General features: G+C 41.1%; 1 long non-coding RNA gene across 1 annotated transcript; it reads right to left on the reverse strand.

Annotated features, from left to right (window-relative positions):
- Positions 1-3165: 3165 nt before the first annotated feature.
- LOC110565315 (uncharacterized) lies at positions 3166-8324 on the reverse strand. The gene is made up of 3 exons (XR_002477395.2): positions 8189-8324; positions 3977-4119; positions 3166-3880 (listed from the first exon to the last, which is right to left on the reverse strand). It is a non-coding gene; the product is annotated as an uncharacterized LOC110565315 (long non-coding RNA).
- Positions 8325-12479: the final 4155 nt, after the last annotated feature.

Raw genomic sequence — 12479 nt, forward strand, 5'->3', positions numbered from 1 at the left:
TTAGAGATAATAAAGGAATGAAGCAAGAGTCTTTCCTAGACATGACAGGGCTGTTACACACATGAGCTCACAGAAGCTGTGACTACATACACAAGACCTGCACAAGCTCAACTCAAAATGCTAGTACGGATATGGGAGAGGGTCATAAAGTCTCCCCTATAGCTAAGAAACAATAGGCAATTGATGGCTGATATGGGAGGCAAACTTGGTTTTCTCCAGGGATGCAGGCCCTGAGGATCTACCCACACTCTAGTAGGCGGCCCTACAGCTCTGCATATACTGACTGCACTACGTGTACTTTGTGGTATTAAAGACGCAGCATGTGAAGTTTGGAGGGGAGTGATAAGGGCGTATGGGAGGACATGGGGGTGGGCTTAACCAAAACGCCTGTTGGTCCAAACAGTGCCAGAATAGCATACTATCTTTGAACCTTATGCTGTATTCGGTTATTAATTTTTACTATTGATATTTCCTTTAATAAAGCTGTGGTTAATCTTAAACAGCTGTAAAACCAAATCACCACACAGAGACTAGGATTTATTTAGTTAACCTAGCACACAATGCTGGGCAATAGTTACTCCATCCTAAACCTCCAAACCCACATAGTTCCTACCATTCAGATTCACCCATTATACTTGCTTTTAGTGATATCTTAGGTCTGGTTTATTTCTCCATGTCATTCCAAGACCACTCCTCCAGCTTCTGCTCTCCCAGCTTCTGCTCCTCTTCTCCCTCCTACCCCTTCTTCTCCTCCTGCTTCCTTCCTCTCCTCCTGCTTCCTTCCTCTCCTCCCACTCTCAACCAGGCTGTCCCACCCGATCCTCTCCATTGCTCAACATTGTGGCTAGTTGTTTTAATTGACACATTCGAGAAAAAATGGTGACATGTTTACACAAACTTGAGACAGGTGATGCTTAGAATAAGTATAACAGTGCAATGTCCGGATTGAAACCAGATAGTGAGGAAGAGAAATCAGCATTTGAATGAACAAGGGTAAGGTGTATACATTCCATAAGAACATTATACCAACAACCTTATATATGATCATACTGAGGGCAGTTGGTAACATATACTTCACTTCTTTCCTCCCTGGTAATAAGATGTGGACCATATCCTACTCTGCTTTCAAAGCATTACTAACTCAATAGTAATTGGGTTGACTTTTGACTTGGGGGATACTATTTCTAAGGAGCCCTGTGGTAGTCTTAAGAAAACCTATTGGAAACAATTTTGTCTAGCTCTGTGGTTATCAAAGTGTGGTCCTGGACCATGTGAGTCTAGCATCACCTAAGTATGTACTGAAAATACAAATTATTGATCCCATTCAGATCTATGGAATCAGAAGCTCTAGAGACAGGTCCAATATCTGTGTCTTCATAAGCCCTTGATCCTGATGAGAAATGTGAGATGAGAACCGCCAGCATTGTCAGGAGTCAGCAATCACACCAGTGACTACATAAAAAGATTATAATAGAAATATCTGGATAGACTGTTTTAACTAATTCAAAGAGCAAGAATGGGACCAAGTTAGCAAGGAGATAGCAACATCACTCAACAGAAACAGAGTATCGAAGGGGAGAGAGTAGAACGATTAATGGTTCAGATTATACTATTCTCAAGACGGAGTCATGTTATGAGTTGGACGTAGGTCTCCAAGGAAATGGTACTGGGAGCTGATAGTAGAGTCCTGTGAGTGTTCGCAGAGTAGTGACTAAACCTCAAACTGCAACCAGCTGCTGCTACAAAAACTGGTATTACCACAAATACCAGATGTTGCTCAGCTGACAGCAGATGAACATGAAGTTTCCCATCCATCTCCCAGCTTTGGAGTCTCAGTCTAGCAACTCCTACCAGCTGTGGATGGCAAAGTTGAAACGGGACAAACGTGGTCTCCATTCCAGCATCACAGAAAAGGTCGTAGGGGGGAGAACTGATACCTGACCTTAATAATTAGTAAAGGTATTTGGAGCTCTTATTATCAAAGACTCTTATGTCATCTCCAATCAAATCTTTTGGGATAGATAGGCTGTCACCCAGAACACAATGAGTGGTTCTTCAGATAGCAAGATAGACTCCTTTGCCCTCTTATAGCAAGATGGTTATGGATTCCTTTTTCTGCTACTGAAGATGAAAACCAAAGAGGAAAGGGGGAATAGGATAGCTAAATGAGAAGGGATTCAAGATGAAGGGAGGAACTAGAGTCTGGGAATGTCCAGGACCTCTAGTTAGCTTCAAAATTCAAATATGCAGCAGAATTGTCTAGCCTATCTCCCCAGAACAGCAGCATTCCTAGGAAGGGTCTGTTCCTTACATTTCTACTGAGATGGCTTGGCACCATAAGCACATTTCACAGTTATTTCAGAGAGCAGTCTCTTGGACTTAAGAAAAGAAAATCATACCTCCTTGAGGCCTCCTCTGACAGTAAGCTGCCACACCTGAAGTTCATGATGTTCACCTTGCTTCAGTCCCTGTCAGCTCCCTCTATCCCCATCAAGGCACAACTGTCAACAGGACTGAACTGTGTCTCCTTCTTCCACAATCTTGCTCTTCCAGGAAATGACATGGATGATGCTTAGTGGAGAAAAGAACATGCATAATTTGGAATTAAATTTTTAAAAGACAATTTTGAGGGTGACAAGAATAAATTATTTCCCAGAGAATAATGAGAAATGCTCATGTGAATCATGGGTACCCAGAAATGCCTTCCTATTTCCCCATGAGCCTTAACCAGTACATCTACCCCATGTGACCTTAATTCATACCAAGAAGACTTTGAAAACCCGACATAATAGGATCTTTTTGAAACGAGAAAAGGATGATCAGTGGGCACTGAATGAATAAGCAGTTGTGGTGTGGGTGACTATACATTGTAATTATGTGCTGTAGATGTTGGACATTGATGAGGAAGTTTTTTTGAAGTGTTTTACCCTAAAATAATGACAAATGAAGCTAGGCACGATGTTTATACCTGTAATTCCAACACTCAGGAGGCAGGAGCATAGGTATGAGTTTATTACAGGCTACATGGTGCATTGCAAGCCAGCCTGGGCTTCAAGAAATTCTCTCTCAAAAACAACATATATATGTAATATTTTCTATATGTGTGAAATAAAAGCGCCTGAAGAACATTTAACTTGATTTGAACACCACTTGATTGTGCAAATACTGAAACGTCATACAATAGCCTATTAACATGCGCTATGGGTTAGGGTTAAAATAAAATATAGTTGTAACATCCTCCTCCCCCGAAATATTTTCTTTTCAAATGATTTGGGTTTTTTTTTCTGTGCATTATTGTTCTGCTTGTGTGAGGGTGTTAGATCCCTTGGAACTGGAGTTAACAAACAGTTGTAAGCTGCCATGTGGGTGCTGGGAATTGAACCTGGGTCCTCTGAAAGAGCAGCCAGTGCTCTTAACTGCTGAGCCATCTCTCCAGCCTCCCTCCCTCCCCAAATACCTTTAACATAAATAAATAAAATGCAAATAAATGTGTGATAGATTGTCTACTACATCTCTGGACTTCTACCTCTGAATGCTCCAAGAACTGCAGCTTGTCTTAACATTTGAGGTTGATCCCTTCTCTCTATCTTAGCTTTATTCCTCATCTTTAATATATCTGATTTTATATAGAGCAACTGCTCTACCTCAGCTCACACTCAGCTCTGAATCAAAATGAGTTTAAAAGATATAATATAAGGCTGCTTGTCCAGCCCAACTGTCTCGTTGTGGAAAGGACTCATCAGTCAAGCTATCAGTATTCAGAAATCCTCCTGTTTTGGAAGACTTTCCAGAGAGTAGAAGACAAGATGCAAATCTTGATTCTGATGTTCAAGGCTCTCCATCTTCTAGTCACCGTCTTCACTCTTACAGTTCCAATCTTCTGTTAACAAAATATATACAAATGTATGTGTACATGCTTTCTTTCTACTTAGGTATTTCATCTAATGATCAGAATGCTACTGGACCTTTCACCCACCTCTTCTGTGGGACCTTCTCCAGCTGAAACAGTCTGTTGTGGCTTCTTTCTGACTCTATACATGACCGTCAATCCACTATGGGAACAGCTGGCATGCTACCATGGAATTCCCATGTACTCCCGTTGTTCCACCTTCTCCGTGTCTCAATTAGAATATGAAATTAAAAGACAAAAAACTTATATACATTCCCTTCAACATTGAATACATTTAAAATCTGGGGCACAGATATGAAATACACAAGTCAGGGTTGTTAATTGCCAAAAACAAAAGTGGAAACAACAACAAAAAAAGCTATGTTGGAAAAAGATAGGCAAGAATTCTATAGACAAATATTTCATTAAAAGACCTTAAAAAATAACTCTACAAGGCAATATACTGTGTTTCTAGGTGGGAAAAATTTTAAATTACAAAAACATCAATCTGCCAGTTCAAATGTAATTTAAATATAATTTCTATGAAAAATGAATGTCTATGGAATTATTCATAGACTTTGACATCCAGATTTAAAAAATCTATAAAGAAAAGCAAAGGGCCAAGGATAGCCACCTTAAAAAAAAAAAGAATGGAAAAACTAATTCTACCAAATATCAGCCATTTGTGTATGTTTGATACTGACACACAGAATAGCCTCAGCATAGGGAAAAGCAAAGGTCAAAGGAACAGAATGGAGACCCCAAGGAGAAATTCATTGATGCATGAAAGTGTGCCAGGAAAGGAACTGTAGATTACTGGGGAAACAACAGACCAGGAATGAATGAGGCTGACTAGACAGCTTGTCATACTGCTGTCTGGGCTCTGTGTCATGTTCAAAAATCCATTGTAGCTGAAAAACCTATCATTGAAATGTTAGAAAAATTTAAAAAAGAGAACTCTGCTTATTATTTGAAGATAAGAAAGATTGTCCTGGGCCAGTGATGGACAAAGTACTGGTTCAGTGGGTAAAAATTCCTGCCATCAAGCCTGGTAACCTTTGTTCAAACCCCCAGCTCAACATGGTGGGAGATAAGAACTGACTCCCACAAGTTGACCTCTGACCTCCAATGCATGCCATAGCACATGTGTCTCCCCTCCCCCATACCACTACATACCACTACATAAATGAATAAATAAATAATTTTAAGAACTGGCTTAAAACACTTTTTAAAGTATGATTAGTGCATTTGCAAGAATATGAAACAATAAGACAGAATTGTTCTGTTGTCGAAGGAAGGCAAAATGATGTGATATCCAGAGAGACCAATTTAACAACAGCCTATGTCATTGAAGCCAAAATACATGTGGTAATCCAGGTGGAGAAACAGACCCGGGTAACTGCTCTGAGGCCACTCACACTGCCTGAGAGGCATTACTAAAGTTTACTTGAAAGTAAGGTTCTCTTTCCAAATAAAAGATGCCCATGAACTTAAAACCCAACAAAATGTCCTCATAACACATCAAGGTCTGACAGCACAAGTATTCACCATAGTGCCCACACCAGAGAGAACACTTAGTAACGATGGTGACTCTGATATTTAAATATCACGATAGTATGCTGTGCTTCTTTATTCACCACTCAGCACCTGTTGTCAACATACATATGAGTTAAACAAGCATAATTCCCAAGGATAAAATACACCAAGACTGGGATTCTACCTTACTAGCCATGATTCTCCTAGAAATTTAGCTCAAATAAAGTTTTACAACTGGGAAAAGGATGACTTGCAAACAAAAACATTATCATGTCATTCATTTTAATTCTTTCTCACCTGGGGCACTGATCGGTAGAAACTTGCTTTCAGGAATGAAACAGAGCTCAGCTTTTGATATGAAATGTTCACAGGCCAGGACATTTCAGGCTCCACTTTTGCAGCCAGAATGAATTACTTATTCTGTCCAGTTTATGCCAAGAGAGAGGCAAAGACAATCACCAAAGGTAAGGGAGGCAAGGTTTCCAACAAGGAGCCTCGCTTTTGTCTGTTGCTTTTAGTGGCTTCCAAACTGACCTGTTAAAGGTATACCTCCAGCCCCCCCAAAAGGGAAAAGAAACTATAGCTCTGTATTCCTGCTCATGTATCTTTGCTTGCGATCTTGCATTCAATTTCAGTGTAATATGAAGAGGCCTATTCTTTTACAAAAAGCCCCTCTTCCCACTGGCTTGTTTGTTATTTTATGTGTTTCTGCATCATTTGTAGACTTCGCTTTGATCTGCATTCCTCCTGGATGTGGGGTTTCCTTTTCAGCTACCAAAAGGAAAGCTGGTTTGTTTGAAAATCTGTTTATTTGGAATTTTTGCTAGCCTAAAGTTCCTATCTTTGTCAGGATACGCAGAGCTTTGCATCTGCCAGTCTTAGACAGCTTTTGCTTTCCCTCAAGGAAAAGGCAAACTTATAAAGAATGTGACTTGCCAGTTTGTATTTGGAACATTCTAGGAAAGGAGTTTCAGAGGGTTCTGTTTAAATCTGAAGATTTTTCACTAGACATAGTTCAGCAGTAGTTGTTCTTTTGTATTAGACTGAAAAAAAATAATTTTTTCACTAGATCTTACAGGAATTCTCTCAGCAACCATGTGGCTTTTTGTATGTATAACTGAGTACATCTACCTACACCTGTCACCAATAGTGTCCACCTTCCCCAAATAAAAGAAAGGGGGCAGAGTATGACATCCAGTCCTTGCTAGGCCAGCATACGGTCACGCTGTAACAGAGGAAAAAAAGAAATCACATAAGGGGACTGCACTATTCCATCTCCATTTCAAGAACGTTCTCATTGGAAAGTGAACCCTTGACCTGCAGCAACAGCTAGCATTCAATTCAGTTTAGAGAACAGATACATGACAGAGACTGAACACACCAGGGGCTTGAGGGAGAATGGATCCACAATTGTAACATGGAAGATGCTTCCTTGGCAAAGAACTATGTGATGTGCATGGGGCATCATCCACTAGATGCATCTAGAAGTGTGTGTGGCTAGCAGCAGATAGCAGCCTTTTATGTGTTTCTTCAGATGCAGTGCACTAGCTGCTGAACACAGTCCTGGGTTCTTTAAACCAACACCATGGCTTAGTGAGCATCTATAAGTAGTGTTGGCACTGGACCAACTCTTCTTCCTAGGAACAGTTCTACTTAGGAAAACCAAAGCTGGCTATAGACAAAACACAGGGAGGAAATAAAAGGCTCTCTGAATAGGGAAGACAGGAGACATTCTCCCACATCCTCCATACGCCTCTGTGACAGAGAAACAGGAAGTGTCCCCCAAGGACCTTACCAGACAGTCAACCTCATGGGGCAGCCATGGCCAGGACCCTCTCTTTGGAGACTAAGACAGAAGGATTCAATCTGGGAATCCAAACAAACTTAAGAAAACAATAGGCAGGACCAGGAAGGAATGGGAATTATTTGTCTGTTTTTAATAGAATCCTGCCTTGAAATTGCAGCTTTGCACTGGGGGAAAAAAAAATCACAGTTTTCTTTAAAGTTACACATGAACAGTTTCTGGCTTCAAAAGACAGAGATCAAAATAAACTCCAGCTGTTGCCTAAGAACCACCTTTCTGTAAAACAAGAGAACCCAGTATAGATACTGCAGGACTGGTGGGTTCCCAGCATGTGGCTGGTAAAGTAAGAGCAACGTGCACTGGAGGCTTCTCAACCACTGAGTAGCCCCAAATTCCAAACAGGAGTTAAGGAGCACTTGCTTATACCACACAATGGAATGCTTTGATTTCTCAACATGGCCATCCATAAACATAGCCTCAAGTCACCAAGAAGCAACAACCTAGCCTTATCTCTCCCCTTTGGTAACAAAACCTCAAAAACCCACCTGCAGGACATAAAAAAGACAGTGGTGAAAGTGGCTTTGTTTGAGCAGATCATTCAGATGACAGGTTGTTCCTGGTAGAGACACACATTTCAAGTTCTATTTTGGGAGCTAAGAAAGCAGATGGGGTGAGACCCTAACTAAATCAAACTGAGAATTTCTTCTCAAAAGATAGAGAAGAAACAAAGGAATCCCTTGCTGGAAATGTCTGAAGTCTTGACCTTCAAAGGAAGTTCAACAGTGTGGACAAGAAAGGATGTCAGTAGGAAGAGAATGTCTTCCTTCCAAACTGTCCCCCAGGTGCAAATCAACAGAAAAGAAAGAACGGGAGAATGAAAGAAAAAAAGAATGAAGAAATAAAAACTATCACTGTAAATATAGACTTTAAATTTACGAAGTCTTGGTGATATACCTTACCTTTCACACACCTCTTATACCTTCATATCCCATGTGTTCAGGTGAGACTTAGGAAGCTCTTCTGGAAAGGTCAAGGACATTACCCACTCGATTTCTCATCAAATTGCCTCTAAAACAATGCTTGGGTCCTACCAAAGGGAGGCTCCATCTTAGAATAGAAGCCTTACTAACATTAGCTAGTGAACTGATTAAAGTTTAATCCCATCTCCAAGAAGATAAACAGCATTCCACATTCAAGAATGCAGGGCTCAGGGAGCTAGTAGGAAGGTGGGGTGAGGTTGGGAGGGTCACTAAACTAGGGCTCTTCAGAGCCTGGATCTCTAAGCAGAAACAGCAGCAGTAGTGACTGAAAAGGCTTTTTGACAAGCAGAATTTTTTGGACCCTACCTAAGATTTACTGAGCCAGATTCCTTAAGAAGGTGGTGACACCAATCTGTGTGCTAGCTTCTCAAGGCGATTCCTATTTTCCTCTGACAAGCACAAAACTGGAAGGATTTCACGGAACTATCTAGCACAGTGTTTCTCAACCTACCTGCTTTGTCCCCCACAGGGTTGTAGATCAGGTGCCTGCATATCAGACATTCCATGTCTATTCCTAACAGTAGTAAGGTCACCATCATAAAGAAGCAACAAAATAAATGTGTGGTTGGGGGAGTCACCACAACAGGAGGAACTGCATCAAAGGGTTGCAGCATGAGGAAGGTTAAGAACCACTGCTCTAGAAGTTCTCTGAAAGTCCAGCAGTGGACGGACTTTGTATGTTAGAGCAAGACCACTTGAAGGAGGGCAGGTTAGAGACTGGGTATCTTGGTCCTCAGAGTGAAACCAGAGTTAGTCACTGCTACCTGTGCCTTGGTCTGGAGGCAGAAAGCCTGCAAGGATCCATGGTTTTTTTATATCTGGAAGAACAATGGACTCTTCCTGCCTTTTTCATTTTTCCTGTGGCAATGAGAAGAAAGAATGGGTTCAAGGTATAAATAAGTCCAAGAGCCTAATCAAGACCCAAGTAAGCACAGTCACTTCACTAGGCTCCTTGTTTGAGACAATCTCTTGACTTCACTTCAGTTGCCCATTCATTAGGATCTGCCTCCTCACAAACATCCACGGGATCCTCTTTCTCCTCACTCAGCCCACTGTTATTTCCCAGGTACACTCAGTCAAGCCCAGAAATCAATTCTCCATGGCTAAACTTGACCCCACTCTCTACTCGCCCCCAACCCCGTGAGAGAAAGTCTCTCCCACCACTGTCCGAGGCACTTCCATTTCAGCTCAAAATTACAATTCTTTTCATTAAATAAGTAGTGTATGTATAAAGCCTGCTGCCCAACCCCTGGTTAAACTGCCTCTTTCTAGCTATGTATGTATACCATATACTCAGACTCCTTCCTCCATCAAGAAAGAGCCTCAGAGCTCAAATGCACAAATCATTATGGGGTTTATAACAGCTTCTTTGGGTTTATTTTCTTGGATGTTTTCTTAGTTTCTGCATGTGTGTTCTCCAAAGTCAAAGGAGAATATTAGGTGTCCTGAGTTATCATTCTCCACTGTACTACTTTGAGGCAGTTCTCTTACTAAACCCAGAGCTAGGATGATAAATGTCAAGTGCCAGTGATTCTAATGTCTCCATGCCCCAAAGCGTGGGGGTTACAGAACATCCAGCTACACTAAGCTTTCTGACATAGGTGTTGGGATCTGACCCCTGTCCTAAAGTCTTAGAGGTAAGCTCTCTTACATACCGAACTCACTTTTTAGATTTTATTAGCTTCTGTTCTGCTCATTCCAAATAAATGTCACTCATTTTCCCTTAAATGAGGCTAATTTAGCTCTCTGTAGTACACTCCTAGCAACCACCATTAAGCTGATAATGGAACAGCATCTCAAACATGTGGAGGGCTTATGTGCCAAAATCAAGCTAAGTTCTCTACCTACACTACTTTATTTTTCTATTCACCCTACAAGATACTATTACTGTATTCATTGTACAGATGGGCAACTGAAGGTTGGAGAAATTGTGGAGCTAATCAATAGTAGAGCTAGAGCTTCTACTCAGATCTATTAAAATATTATTCTTGTAGAACAATTTTAAGTTGCTTTTGCACATGGAACATGTCCTCCTAGAGTGTCTCTCATTTGTTTTTATTCCTCTATTATTCAATCCCATCCTACATGTAAGACTCAGCATGGCATCTTCTTGGTTCCTATCTCAGTGCAACTCCACATCCCAGTGTGTTGATGTGTCCTAAAGCTTCTTTCATCCTACACTCCTGGGTGAGACATACTTGGGAGGGTCCTTTGTGGAAGAGAAGATACTGGTGATGTCATTCATCTTCTCACTTGTTTTGTGCAGCCAAGTGCCAGGAGTTTGCAGCTTGGCTACACATTGAAAGATATTAAATGGCCTCAGTGCTCAGGCTATAACCTGGACCAATTAAATTAGGATCTCTTGGGTGGGGCTGAGGTAGCAGCAATTTTTAGAGTTCTCCCGGTGACTTCACTGAGTAGCTTAGGCTGTCCATTTTGACCACAGGCTTCATGTTCCTACTACAAGTCTGATATTTTTTATGGACCCTCTGATTACAAAGCCCTCTGGATGGTGTTTACATTTTGTTTTCTACAGTATGCCTCCTGGGTCATCTAACGTCTGGTTTAATAAATATTACCAACCCAGGGATTAAGATTTTTGTGGGGTTCATATAGTAATCTTCATTATAAAAAAGTCACTCTTAATTGGCCACCTGAGACCACGTATTCTCTGAATACTGCTTGGGTCCTGAAACAAGCCAAAAGGAATTTATTTTGTGTATGAAATTTCCTATGGTGTTTTGTTTTGCTAACACTGCAAGGACTGGGGAACTCTTATAGGCAATGTCCTTGCAGCATACAAAGATGGGACAAGAGAGTCTAAGAACATGTTGCTAATGACATATATCCTTGATTCTAAATATAAAGGATATATTTGTTGCTCACAGTATCATATATCTACATTTCCAAAAGTTAAAGAATTGAGCTGGTGGCCAGCATGGTAGCTAGCTGGTTTATACACATAATTCCACTACACTAGAGGCTGAGGCTGCAAGTCCTGCAGCTTGAAATCAGTCTGGGTTGCATAATGAGTTTGAGGTTAACCTGAACTACATAGCCAGACCCCGCTAAAACAAAAACAAAAATGCCACTAAACTGAAAAGCCAAAGGGAACTCAGTTGCTCAGCTCTAAGACCTCACACATCCGGTGACAGAAAATTTTAAAGCCGACTCAGCTATCCTCAATTCATCTCTAGTTTCTCTCTGCTTGCTGACTATCTTTGCAGACATGAATACAGAGTAAAAGAAAACTCCAAGTGTCACTTTCCTCAGAAAACTTTAGCATTGCCCAGCATGGGCAAGACTGACAGTTTCTAGATTAGGAAAGGATAAGTGTCTTGACTAGAGTGTCAAATCCTGAAACATTTCCCAGGCTTACCTTGGCAGACTGCACTTCAGAGAAAGGGGGAGGAGGGGGATGGGAAAGAGGAAGAGGAGAAAAGAGGGGGGAAGGGAAAGAGGAGGAATAAGGGAAGAGGGAGCATGCAGAAACACCAAGAAGATTTTCCTCAGGATTAAATTATATGAATAGCTTTCAGGTTGACATGGGGGCAGGGCTGAGGGCAGGGGCCTGTCACTGCAACTGTTCCATGAAGGACAGAAAAATAAAATTGCTACAGTTCTGAGTGGTATGTATGCTGAGGATGGATCTCAGAACATTTCAATTTTCTTTTCAGGTGGGAAAGGGCTTTTCTTGAAGTCACATTATCTGTCCCCAAGTGTGAGACTGGAAGGATGATGTTTGCCACTGGCTAGGAAGAGCCCCTGAAGACTCAAACTTCTGACTTCAACTTTCTCTTGGGTGGCTCTTATTCATGGCAGCTCCTAATAAGGTCCCCAAAGTGAAATGTGCCCAGAAGTTAGAGGTCAGTAGAGCTCAGAAATACTACTCATATGTTTCCAGGATGAGTGATAAATGGTATAGCCATTGGGAACACTGATTTCCCATTTTCTTAAAAAAATGACCAAATAATCTTATTCCTTGATACTCATATAAGAGAAATAAAAAAGTGTTTAAGCAAAAATCTCTGCACAAGTGTTTCTAGAAGCTGTGTGAATGAAAGCAAAGAATGAGATGCAAAGATCTCTCAGTTGGAAATGATGAGCTGTGGTATTACTGTGTCATTCAGAAACTGAAAAAGGTGGAATTTACTAACAAATGCAGAACCGTATGTGAGTCATAAGAACATTCTTCTGAGTCAAAGAGGTG

This window comes from Meriones unguiculatus, chromosome 4 (assembly GCF_030254825.1).
Source record: "Meriones unguiculatus strain TT.TT164.6M chromosome 4, Bangor_MerUng_6.1, whole genome shotgun sequence".
Classification (NCBI taxonomy): Eukaryota; Metazoa; Chordata; class Mammalia; order Rodentia; family Muridae; genus Meriones; species Meriones unguiculatus.